Raw genomic sequence first — 13,471 nt, 5'->3', positions numbered from 1 at the left:
CACAGGGTAGACCACTATGCTCCGGGGGAAAAGCAAAATACACGATGTCAAAACCTCAAAAGGAAAGAGTAGTTTTAGGAAAATAGTGGTTCTTCAAGGAGCCCCGAGCAAAGAGTGCCACTTTGATCCATGAAAGGCTGGAAATATGTCCTGGGCAGAATTTGCCACAGACGATGTCTAGGTGAAAAGATGGCTTGACTTTCAAGCTACATCTAACCTAACTCCAAGGAGATTGAGGGCTGCTCACACCACTCCCTAGAACAGACTTTGAACCAGCCACTCATCGCGCCTGACAGTTACCCATGGCAGATGGAAGATGGGGTGCAGAGCGTTGCAGCAGGTCTGCTCTTCCACCTCCTGGACCTGGGCTGGCCCTGCAGCTTGCTTTGATGATGGATTGTAGCGTAAGTGATGTTTGAATTTTAAAGCTTACCCTTCTGGAATGTTCCTGCTGCTCTGGAAGGAAGCACTGGCTCAGACAAACTGAGTCATGAGAACTCCCGTGCACAAGGTACCAGACCAATGCACGAGGCTGTTTGGCCCTGACCCAGCCACCAGCTGAGTGCAGCCTATCCAGTGAGGCAGGCAGCCTTCAGAACTGTGGAAAATAGCATATTGTTGGTGTAAGCCACTTTGTTTTGGTGTGGTTTGTTACCTAGTGAGATAACAGATGGCCTCCCTAGTAAGGAAGTCTGGTGTATATAAAAGCTAGCTTTTTTCCCTGCCCCTCCCCCCCAGGCCCAGCAGGACATTGATTTGGGCCCTTTCTTTGCCTCACTCCCTCACCCTTCTGCCTTCACTCAGCTCTAGTTCCCCTGGCCTTAATTCTGTCCCTCCCCCTCCATGACAAGTGTGCTCCTGCTCAAGGGCTCTGCAGTGGCTGCTCCTTTCTCTGGAATGCCCTGTTCCTGGGATGGCTCCCTCACCCTTTCCAGGCCCTGCTCTTATGTCACTTTTCCTGAGAAACCTAACCTGCCCTCACTGGAAAGACTTGGCTCCACCTGAAATGCTTGGCCCCACTCTCCCCTGCTTTATTTTTTTTCATAGTATTTATCACTACTTGACATCTTCATTGCTTTACTTCTTTATTTGTCTCCCCTCCTAGTCACCCTTCCCTGCCATTAAAATGCAAGCTTCATGAATTTTTGTCTTTGCTTGCTTTTGTGTGTAGTGTCTAGCAATAATAAAAAACAATAGCTAAGACCGGCAAAGCACTTATCCTCAGCCAGGTACTATTTAAGGGCCTCATTTACTCCTCACAGAAAAACTTAGCAGGTAAGCACTATTCTCCCACTGAACAGATGATGGAAATTGAGTCATAGGCAGGGTTAACAATTCTGTTTAGTGGCAGAACTAGTATTTAAGTCCAGGCAAACTTGCTCATAGTAGGTACATAATAAATAGATGTTTAATGAATAACAAATAAATAAATGAATTTTCTGTTCTTCTGCTGTAGCAGGGCTGTCTCAGTTGCTGCTGAGTGATTCTTCCCAATAGTCCTTCTTTCTTCATCTATAAAAACAAAATTGCTGCCCTAACCAGTTGGGCTCAGTGGATAGAGCGTCAGCCTGCAGACTCAAGGGTCCCAGGTTTGATTCCGATCAAGGGCATGTACCTTGGTTGCAGGCATATCCCCAGTAGGGGGTGTGCAGGAGGGAGCTGATTAATGTTTCTCTCTCATCGATGTTTCTAACTCTCAATCCCTCTCCCTTCCTCTCTGTAAAAAATCAATAAAATATATTTAAAAAAAAAAACCCAAAATTGCTCTTCAGCCTCCTCATATTACAGTCTACTTTCATTTTGTCTTTTTTTTTTTTTTTTACTTGAAATTCAGGCAAGATTTTAGTGTAAAAGAGCAATATACAAAAATCAATTATATTTCTATATATTAGCAATTAACAGTCTGAAAATGAGATTAATAAAACATTTTTATTTAAAAGAGCATTAAAATATAAAATACTTATGAATGAATTTAGCAAAATAAGTGCAATACCTGTACTTTGAAAACTACAATACATTGTGGAAAGAAAGTAAAGAAGACCTAAACCAATGGAAAGATAGCCCATGTTCATGGACCAGAAGACTTAATATTGTTAAAATGCTAATACTTTCCAAATTGATCTACAGCTTAAATGCAATCCCTATAAAAATTACAACTGGATTTGTTTCAGAAATTGACAAGGTGATCCTAAAATTCCTATGGAAATGCAAGGATTGACTCAGAGTAATCAAATATTCTTGGGGAAAAAACAAAGTTGGAGAATTTATACTTCCTGATTTAAAACTGTACGTCAAATATACAATAATCAAGACATAGGACAAACACCTGGACCACAGAAAGAGTTGAGAACCTGTAATCGTGGCCAAATGATTTTCAACAAGGGAAATTCAATGAGGGAATAGCCTTTTCATTGAATGGTGTAAAAGAATAATGTTGTACCCCATATTTTACATCACATAAAAATGCATTGAAAATAAATAAAAAACATAAATTTAAGACTAAAACTATAAAACCATTAGAAAATAATGTAGCTATAGATCTTGTGATTTGGGGGTTAAAGAAACCCCTCTTAGGCATGATGCTAAAAGCACAAGTGAGAAAAAATATAATAGATGAATTGGACTTTATTAAAATGAAAGACTTTTGTCCTGAGAAAAATACCCTGAAGAAAGTGAAAAGACAATCCACAGAACAGGATAACATATTTTCAAACCATGTACCTAATAGCCAGAATATATAAAGAACCACAACAATGTAATTAAAGGATAACCCAATTAAAAATGGACAAAGGATCTGAGTAGACATTTATCCAAAGAAGATATATATACTAGAGGCCCATGGGATGAAATTTATGCACTGGTAGGGTCCCTAGCAGCTGCAGGTCGTGGCCTCCCTTTCTTTCCCCAGCCAGCCAGCCAGCCTGCCTCCTGGTCAAACTCCCGGAAGAATTCTGGTTGAGGGGGCAATTTGCATACTACCCTTTTATTATATAGGATATGTACGGTATATATATATATATATATATATATATATATATATATATATATATCTCCAATAAGCACATGCAAAGATGCTCAACATCATTAACCATTAAGGAAATGCAAATAAAAAGCACAATAAGATACCACTCCAGACCCAGTAGAATATATCTAAATAAATAGATAAATGATAAGTGTTGACAAAGAGGTGGAGAAATCAGAACTCTCATGACTTACTAGTGGGAATGTAAAATGGGGAGGCCTCATTTGAAAACTTTTGGCAGTTTCTCAAAAGATTAAACATAGAATACAATATGACCCAGCAATTCCTCTGTTAGGCATTTACCCAAGAGAAATAAAGAGATATGGTTACACAAATTCTCCTACACAAATATTCATAGAAGCACTGTTCATAATATCCAATAAGTGACAATAACCCAAATGTCCAATAGCTGATGAATGGATAAGTAAAATACAACATATTCATGCAATACAATATTAGCCAGTCTATACTGATAAAAGGATAATATGCTAATTAAATCAGATAAACCAGATGTCTTCTGGACGTCATTCCAGATGATCTTCCTGACAATGCTGGGGGCGTGGTTGGCCTGCAAACCACCCATGGCCCCTCGCCCAGGCTGGCCCAGCCCCCAAGCAGTAACCCCCTACCCTGATTGGGGGCATGGCCAGCCTGCAAACTGCCCCCAGCATGGCTGGCCTGCAAACCCCTGGTGGCCCCTTGCCCGGGCCAGCCCCGCCCACTAGCAGGGACCCCCACCCCAGTTGGGGGCATGGCCAGCCTGCAAACTGCCGGCAGCCCCTTGCCCAGGTCGGCCCTACCCCCCAGCAGGGACCTCCACCCTGATTGGGGGCATGGCCAGCCTGCAAACTGCCCCCAGCCCCTCCCCCCATGGGGACCCTCCACCCTGATCTGGGGCCCCCTTCAGGGCAGGCCAGCCAGCCCCCTCCCATGCACCAGGCCTTTATCCTATAGAACAAAAGGATAATATGCAAATTGACCCTAACAGCAGAATGACCAGAACAACTGCTGGACCAGTCACTATGAGGCACACTGACCACCTCTTGGTCCCTTTCCCTGGCCAGCAGGCTCTGATTGCCTGATGGCCACCCACGGCAGGGGTGGAGCTTGTGAGCAGGTGGGAACAGTCGACCTCTCAGTCCCTTCCTCTGGCCATCAGGCACTGATCACCCAATGGCGAACAGGGAACCAGAGGTGGGTGGCAGGGGGGAGTGGGGCCAGCTGCAGGCAGCTAGGGAAGATGGTTCTGATCACAGGCCAGACCTAGGGACTGTACCAACACATGAATTTCATGTGCCAGGCCTCTAGTAATGAAATAAAGAACTTAAATGCACTGCAACATGCGTGCATCCTGAAAGAAAGAATCCTATATAACAAAAGCTTAATATGCAAATTGACAGAACAGCAGAACAAAGGGCAGAACTACTGGTTACTTTTATGTGCACTGACCACCAGGGGGCAGACACTCAATGCAAGAGCTGCCCCCAGCCCAGAGACCCCAGGCCAGCCAAAGTGGGTACCAGCAGGGACCTCCCTAATCACCCAGCCAGTCGCTCCACAGAGAGGCAACTGGTGGTGGTGGCGGGGGGCAGGGCCAGGCTTCCCAAGGTGAGTGTCAGTGCGGGTTCCCCTGATCACTTCACCAGTTGCCCCACAGATTAGTCCTGATTGCCAGCCAGGCCTAAGGACCCTACCTGTGCATGAATTTCATGCACCGGGCCTCTAGTATAAACATAAAAGCTCATATAGGATGGGGGTGGGGAGCTGGGCTGCAGCCAGGGCTGAGCAGGAGCCCTGGAGCCACTGCTGCCAGGCTAGGGAGGACCGGTGCTTCGCAGGGCCAACCTGGATGTCTGTCGAGCTATATGTACACTTCCTGGCATCTCCTCCCTGTCCCAGGCCCACAGCCTCCTCATTCTGAACAATTTTGTCTAAAGAAAGGGGAAGTGCACTAAGCAAGGTTCATCAGGAGCCTAGGAGACACATTTTGGAAATGATAAACTTGCTGATCTCTAAGAGGCAAATCCACTCTCCTTTAAAGAGTTTCTGAAAACCAAGAACCTCAGCCTGTTGAAAGAGGACACTGAGAGAGATGGAAGATCATGGCTGGTAGGATGGCAGTGAGGAAGGGAGTGTGAGTGAGTGAGTGAGGGAGCAAAAAGAGACTATGTGGTTGTGGTGTGTGTGTGTGTGTGTGTGTGTGTGTGTGTGTGTGTGTGATTGTTAGATTCTGCATAACTTTTGGGGTCTAGTGGACCAGGCTCCCCTAGCCAGGCAGCCTCTGCTACCACTGCAATCTCTCCAGGGACGGCCAGTTCTGCCGCAGAGGCCACGCCATCTTGAAGGGGAGAACTGTTATGACTGGGAGCCCAGCCTCACCTCCACCTAGGGTGCCCTCGGACACCACCCAGGACCCTACAGCCCCTGCAGTCAAGGACCTGCTGCCTTGTCTGTGGACCCATGTACGTGGAGACTCCAGCCTCCCCAGCTTCAGGCTCCTGTGAGTTCTGGAGTGCACTCCCCTCCCACCAGCGAGATGCTTTATCCCTGGTAACTGTGACCTCATGAACAGCCAAACCTTACACAGCAACAATATGCTCTGAGACCATGCAAGAGAACAGCCAAGCCTTACACAATAACTCAATGTGCTGCATCCACACATGAACAGCCAGCATCATCCCTGGGAGCCAAGCCTTATGCAGCAACCCCAGATACCACAACCATTCTAGCCACCACTAAGCCTGACACAACAACCCTTGATGCTGCAACCGAACATGAGCAGCTGAGCCCCATACAGCAACCCCAGGTACCTCCCGCAGCAACTCCAGGCATCGTGACCACACAAATTGCCTCCAAGCCTGACACATCTACACCAGACCTGTTGACCGTGCGACTGGCCGCCAAGCTCACATCTGCAGTCACAGGACCAATACGACTCAACACCTAGATCCTTCAGTGAAAATAAAAAATGGGGACACAAAGAAACAACCCCCAAAGAAAAGAAAAGGAGAAATCTCCAGAAAATGAACTAAATGAAATGGAGGCATGCTATTTGTCAGAAAAAGAATCCAGAATAAGGGTCACACAGTTTATAAACTGGATAGATGAGAAAATCAACAACTTATATAAGCATCAAGAGGAAATATAGAGTGATATAGCTATAATAAGAAAAAACAGTATGGAAGGTTTCAACAGTTGACTAGAAGAAGCAGAATACTGAATTAGTTAATTAGCAGACAGGACAGATTATTATGACCACCCCATCAGTACTTCGTTGGGCCACCTTTTCCCTTCAATACTGTGGCAATTCTTGGCATTGACTCCATGAGATGTTGAAAGGTGATGCGAGGAATCTGACACCATACCTGTTTGCCGGGAGCCGGTCCATCCTTGCTGTTTCAAGGGACCTGGCGTATATGGCATAATATGTTTGCTCACCTTCTTGGCACTATGTGTTTTAACCAAGGTCTCCTCTCTGAGAAAGGTTGTTTCCCCAGGTAGGGATTTCCCCCTGAAGTTAGGGAGGGAATAAAACCCCTTAACTAAGTGCCAGGCGGGTAATTAATCACTTTGACTACAAACAATCATGCTTAAGCTGCATAATCTTTACTCCCTGGAATGGAGATAAGAAACGCCCTAACCTTTGTAATAGAGATTGATAGGATTGAATCAACTGGTATAAATACAGATTTAATAAGACAGAGAGAGACAGAGCTTAGAAGAGAGCCAAGAAGACAGAACCTACACAGAACCTACAGACAGAAGAACTTCGCTGGAGAGAACATGGCAAAAGATCCTGGACTGAACCTGACTACAGAAATTGGCAAGAGAACCTGACTAGAACCTGGTGACTGAACCTGGCTGGAGAACCTAGCGAGGGAACATGGCCACAGAACCTGGCTGGAGATCCTAAGCAGAACCTCTCTGGAGATCCAGACCAGAACTTGGCTGGAGATCCTGACTGGAGATCCTGGCTAGGCTGCTGATCAACTGAACACTGTCTTCGTGTCATTCCTTTTTCATCGACTCCGTCCACACCTTTGGGGACCCCTGGACCTGTTGGGGTTGGACCCCAGCACCTGTTGAATAGCACTGTCCAATTCTGTGAGATTTGATGATTGTGGAACCAGCTGCCTGATGGCTCTTTTAACTTCATCTCACAAATGCTCAATTGGATTGAGATCTGGTGATTGTAGGGGCCACCTAAGCAAGGTAAAGTCTCCCTCATGTTCTTGAAACCACTCCTGCACAATATGATGACCGTGGCATGGTGCATTGTCTTGTTGGAAGAAGCCATCTCCATTGGGATATGCCATCAACATGATAGGAAGAATTTTATCAGCAATGATACTTAGGTATGTTGTGTTATTCAGATGTTGTTCCACATGAATTAAAGGGCCCAAACCATGCCAGGAAAGCATGCCCCAAACCATAACACTGTCTCCACCAGCTTGAAGAGTTATACTCATGCATGTGGGGTGCATGCTTTCATGCTGTTTCCACCAAATTTTCACTCTTCCATCTGCATGATGCAACTGGAAACGCGATTCATCAGACCCCATGACTTTTTTCCAATGCTTAACTGTCTAATCCTTGTATTCCTGTGCGAATTGGAGATGTTTTATCTTGGTAACTGCAGACAGCAAAGGTGTTTGAACAGGCCTTCGGCTTCCATATCCCATACGATGCAGTGTATGGCTAATTTGCCTACAAACGTCAGGTGGTCATAATAATCTGGCCACGTTCAAATGCTGTTAAATAAAATTGTTTACCCATATCTTCAGAAAAAAATCACTTCTACTATCATGGTAAACAACCTGCTTCCCTATTTATAATGGTCTGGCCCTCTAGCAACTTCAGCGCGAAATTATAGCTAATTTGCCTACAAATGTCAGGTAGTCATAATAATCTGGCCACTCAGTGTATATATGCTATCTGTAGGAGACCCACCTAAGAACAAAAGTGGGTCACAGACTGAGAGTGAAGGGCTGGAAAAATATCTTTCAGGCAAATGGAAATGAAAAAAAAAAAAAAGCTGGGGTAGCAATATTTATATCAGACAAAATGGAGCTCAAAGTGAAGGCCATAACAAGAGATAAAGAAGATGACTTCATAATACTAAAGGGATCAATACAACAAGAAGATATAACTCTGGTAAACATATATGCACCCAAAACAAGGACACCCAAATCTATAAAAAAACTTCTGGAAGAAATCAAGGGAGAGACTGACAACAATATAGTCATATTAGGGGAATTTAATACACCACTGACATTACTGGATAAATCTTCTGGACAAAAAATCAATAAAGAAATAGCAATCCTAAATGACTCATTAGGTCAGGTGGACTTAATTGACATATTCAGAATATTTTACCCCAAAGCTATAAAATATACATTCTTCTTAAGTGCACATGGGACATTTAAAAAAATAGACCAGACATTTGGATCACAAGCAAAGTCTCTCCAAATTCAAGAAGATTGAAATCATATCAAGCATCTTCTCAGACCACAATGGCATAATATTAGAAATCAACTACAATAAAAACAATTAAAAAATCAAACACTTGGAGGGATAGCATGCTATTAAACAATGACTGAGTTACCAAAGAGATCAAAGAAGAAACTAAAAGCATTCTGAAAACAAATGACAATGAAAACATAATAATCCAAAATCTATGACACGCAATGAAAGCAGTCTTGAGAAGGAAGTTCATAGCCCTACAGGCCTACCTCATAAAACAAAGAAAAAATGGTAATAAATTATCTAACTCTGCAATTTAAAGAGTTAGAAAGAGAGCAACAAGAAAAGCCCAGAGTAAGCAGAAGGAAGGAAATAATAAAGATCAGAGTGGAAATAAATGACAGAGACCAAAAAACAATACAAAAGATCAATGAAACCAAGAGCTTGTTCTTTGAAAGAGTAAACAAGATTGATGAACCTCTAGCCAGGCTCACCAAGAAACAAATAGAGAGGACCTAATAAACAAAACCAGAAATGAAACACTTGAAGTAACAACAGGCCCCACAGACATACCAAGGATTGTAAAAATAAATAAATTAATAATAATAATAATAATAATAATAATAATAATTCTATGAACAACTCTACTCCAACAAACTGGACAACCTAGACAAAATGGACATATTCTTAGAAAAATACAAGCTTCCAAAACTCAATAAGAAAGAATCAAAAAACCTGAATAGGCTGATAACTACTGATGAAATTGAAACAGTAATCAAAAAACTTCCAGCAAACAAAAGCCCTGGACCAGTTGGCTTCACAGGGAAGTTTTACCAAACATTCAAAGAAGAACTAAAACCTATCCTTCTCAGACTATTCCAAAAAATTCAAGAGGAAAACACACTTCCAAGCTCTTTCTATGAAGCCAGCATTACCCTAATCCCAAAGCCAGATAAAGACACCACAAAGAAAGAGAATTACAGGCCAATATCCCTAATGAACAAAATGCTAAAATTCTCAACAAAAGTCTAGTAAATCGGATCCAGCATTACATTAGAAAGATCTTACACCATGACCAGGTGGGATTTATTCCAGGGATGCAAGGCTGGTTCAATATTCATAAGTCAATAAATGAGATACATCACATAAACAAATTGAGAGACAAAAATCACATAATCATATCAATTGATGCAGAAAAGGCATTTGACAAAATCTAACACTCTTTCCTGATAAAAACTCTCTGCAAAGTGGGAATACAGGGACCGTACCTCAACATAATAAAAGTCTTATATGACAAACCTACAGCCAACATCATACTCAATGGGCAAAAACTAAAACCATTCTCCCTAAGAACAGGAACAAAACAGGGATGCCCACTCTCACCACTCCTTTTAGACATATTCCTAAAAGTGCTAGCCATAGCGATCATCCAAGAAGAAGAAATAAAAGGCATACACATTGGTAAAGAAGAAGAAAATTGTCATTATTCGCAGATGACATAATATTGTACGTAGAAAATCCTAAATACTCCATCAAAAAATTACTAGAATTAATAAATGAATTCTATAATGTAGCAGGATACAAAATTAACACCCAGAAATGTATGGCTTTTTTATACACCAATAATGAGCTCACAGAAAGAGAAACTAAAACAAAAACAACAACAACAACAAAAACAATCCCATTTACCATTGCAACAAAGAAATTAAGATATCTAGGAATAAATTTAACCAAGGAGGTAAAGGACCTGTACTCAGAAATTATAGGACTCTGAAAAAAGAGATAGAGGAAGACATAAAAAAATGGAAGATTATACCATGTTCATGGATTGGTAGAATCAACATCCTTAAAATGTCCGTACTATCCAAAGCAATCTATAGATTCAATGCAATCCCCATTAAAATACCAACAGCATATTTCAAAGACCTAGAACAAACTCTCCAAAAATTCATCTGGAATAAATAAAAAAGAAGACCCTGAATAGCTGCAGCAATCTTGAGAAAGAAGAACAAAGTTGGATGGATCACAATACCAGATATCAAACTATACTACAAAGCCACTGTTCTCAAAACTGCCTGGTACTGGCACAAGAACAGAAATATAGACCAATGGAACAGAACAGAGAACCCAGAAATCGACCCAAGCCATTATGCTCAATTAATATTTGACAAAAGAGGCAAGAGCATACAATGGAGTCAAGACAGCCTCTTCAATAAAAGGTGTTGGGAAAATTGGACAGATACATGCAAAACAAACAAACAAAAAATGAAACTATACCACCAACTTACACCATACACAGAAATAAACTCAAAATGGATAAAGGTCTTAAATGTAAGACAGAAAACCATAAAAATCCTACAAGACTCCATAGGCAGCAAAATAGCAGACATTTGTCATAGCAATGTCTTTACTAATACAGCTCCTGGGGCAATGGAAACTAAGCAGAAAATAAACAAAGGGGACTACATCAAAATAAAATCTTCTGCACAGCAAAAGAAACCAGCAACAAAACAAAAAGGAAGCCCACTGCATGAGAGAACGTATTTGCCAATGTTATCTCTGATAAGGATTTAATCTCCAAAATTTATAGGGAACTCATACAACTTCACAAAAGGAAGATAAACAATCCAATGAAAAAATGGGCAAAGGACCTAAATAGACACTTTTTGAAAGAGGACATACAGAAGGCCAAGAGACATATGAAAACATACTCAAAGTCACTAATCATCCTAGAGATGCAAATCAAAAAAAAATGAAGTATGATCTCACACCTGTCAGAATTGCTATCATCAACAAATCAACAAAGGGCAAGTGCTGAAGAGGATGCGCCAAAAAAAGAACCCTCTTGCACTGCTGGTGGGAATGCAGACTGGTACAGCCACTGTGAAAAACATTATGGCGTTTCCTCAGAAAATTAAAAATGGAACTTTCATTTGACCCAGTAATCCCACTTTTAGAATAAATCCCTAGAAAACTGAAACACCAATCATAAAGCATATATGCACCCCTTTGTTCATAGGAGCACATTTTACAATAGCTAAGATTTGGAAACAGCAGAAGTGCCCATCAGCAGATGAGTGGATTAGAAAACTGTGGTACAGCACACAATGGAATACTGCACTGTTGTAAAAAAGAAGGAATTCTTACCATTTGCAACAGCATGGATGGAACTGGAGAGCATTTTGATAAGCAAAATAAATCAATCAGTGAAAGATAAATATCATTTGATCTCACTCATTTGTGGACCATAATGAACAACATAAACCAATGAACAAAAATAGAACCAGAGTCATAGAAGCATCAAACAGACTGTCCAACATATGAAGGAAGGTGGGGAGTGAGGGGGTAAGAGATCAACTAGAGGACTTGTATGCATGCATATGAGCATAACCAATGGACATAGACAGTAGGGGGTTGAGGGCATGTGCTGGGAGTGGGAGCAGCTGGGGAGAGGTCAATGTGGGAAAAAGAAGACTTATGTAATACTTTAAACAATAAAGAATTTTAAAAAATTTAGTGCAAAATTGTAAAATATCTAATTGATAATTTTTACATTGGTTACATTTTGAAATGTCAATATTTTGGATATAGGAGGTTAAAGAAAAACATTAAAATTATTTTTTTAAAAAAAAGGAAAGAAGACATGGCCAACACAGCAGACTTCATTCAAAGGAAGCCACAAGGCACTCACTGGGCCTCAACTGTAGCTCCCTGGCCTCACACCCGTGGGCTTCAGCCTGGAATACCAGCAGTCATTTTTGGAAGACCCCATAGGGGCTAGCGACCTCCTGGAGGAGGACAAGCACGAGGATGAGGATGGGTGGGATAGGGCCTACATGCTGTGGAGCAGACCCTTTCCTTAAGGGTCTCAGCCAGTGCATGCCCTACAGCACATACATTCCCTTCTTCTCCAGCCCATCAGAGTTGGCAGGCCGAGCCCTGCTCCCATGGACACTGAGTGACTCTGATTCTGGAGTCTCTCCAGTGGCGAGCGCCAGCGTAGACTTTGCAGTCCATAGATAGTTTTTTGGGGGACAGGCACCTTTGGATGCTGCAGATAAGTTAGTAAGCACTGAAAGATGAGAATTTGAAACTTAGAAGAAAGTTGATGGAGGTACAGAGCTTCTCTGAGATGCAAACCTAAATGGTAAGGACGTTTTAGTGGAAATTAGAAGCAAAAATGATCAAGGAGGAGAGTGACTACCACAACCTGGAATCCATGGTTCAGCAGGTGGAGCAGAACCTGGAGCTGATAACCAAATGTGCAGTAAAGGTAGAAAGTCATGTCATGAAACAAACAAAACATAAGCTCGCTCCTGGCACAAGAGCCCAAGAACAGCCCTGCTTGGGCCAGGGCACCAGCATGATGGTGGTGAAGCAGAACAGGGACTTGGCCTTGCAGAACCTGAGCATGTTCATGAACAACAGGCAGTCCTCCATCAAGCAGCTGGTTTCTGGAGCCCAAACGTTCAACCTTGTTGCTGAAATCCTTAAATCTATAAATAGAATCTCTGAAATAAAAGAGGATGGGAGGAGGAGTCTTGAGAAACTTCTAGCTCGTAGCTCTGTTTACATCCTGCAATCACCATTTACTGGATTTGAAAATGCCTTTGTTTCTGTAAACATGTAGTCTTCACAGTAAAAATAATTATCATGAGATGCTAATTTCATGAACTAGAACAGTATTATTAGCTGACCGCAAAAAGAAGCAGCTAAACTCTGTAGTGAGTCTCACTGAGGTTTCTAGCCTATGCAGCCCTTCCTTCTTGGTGAATTCCCAGTTGTTATAGACTCAGTGATCTACTGGAAGAGATGCTTATATAAGCTGCTGATGTTTTTAAGTTACTAAACATGAAAACAGCAGTTCTGTGATATGAGTCTTCCATTCTTATTCCAGAATGTTCATTCTAAGATAAGTTCAGTCAATTGTCCTTGATTTCACATGTAAAAGAAAAACACTAAATTAACCGAAATTCAAATGATTGC

The 13,471-nt window shown here is 41.9% G+C and overlaps 1 pseudogene; it reads left to right on the top strand.

Annotated features, from left to right (window-relative positions):
• The first annotated feature begins 302 nt into the window (after positions 1 to 302).
• LOC132229699 (endosome-associated-trafficking regulator 1-like) lies at positions 303 to 13,115 on the top strand (annotated as a pseudogene).
• Positions 13,116 to 13,471: the final 356 nt, after the last annotated feature.

This window comes from Myotis daubentonii, chromosome 3, assembly GCF_963259705.1.
Source record: "Myotis daubentonii chromosome 3, mMyoDau2.1, whole genome shotgun sequence".
In the NCBI taxonomy this organism is placed as follows: domain Eukaryota; kingdom Metazoa; phylum Chordata; class Mammalia; order Chiroptera; family Vespertilionidae; genus Myotis; species Myotis daubentonii.
This window is presented reverse-complemented; position numbering and strand designations above follow the sequence as displayed.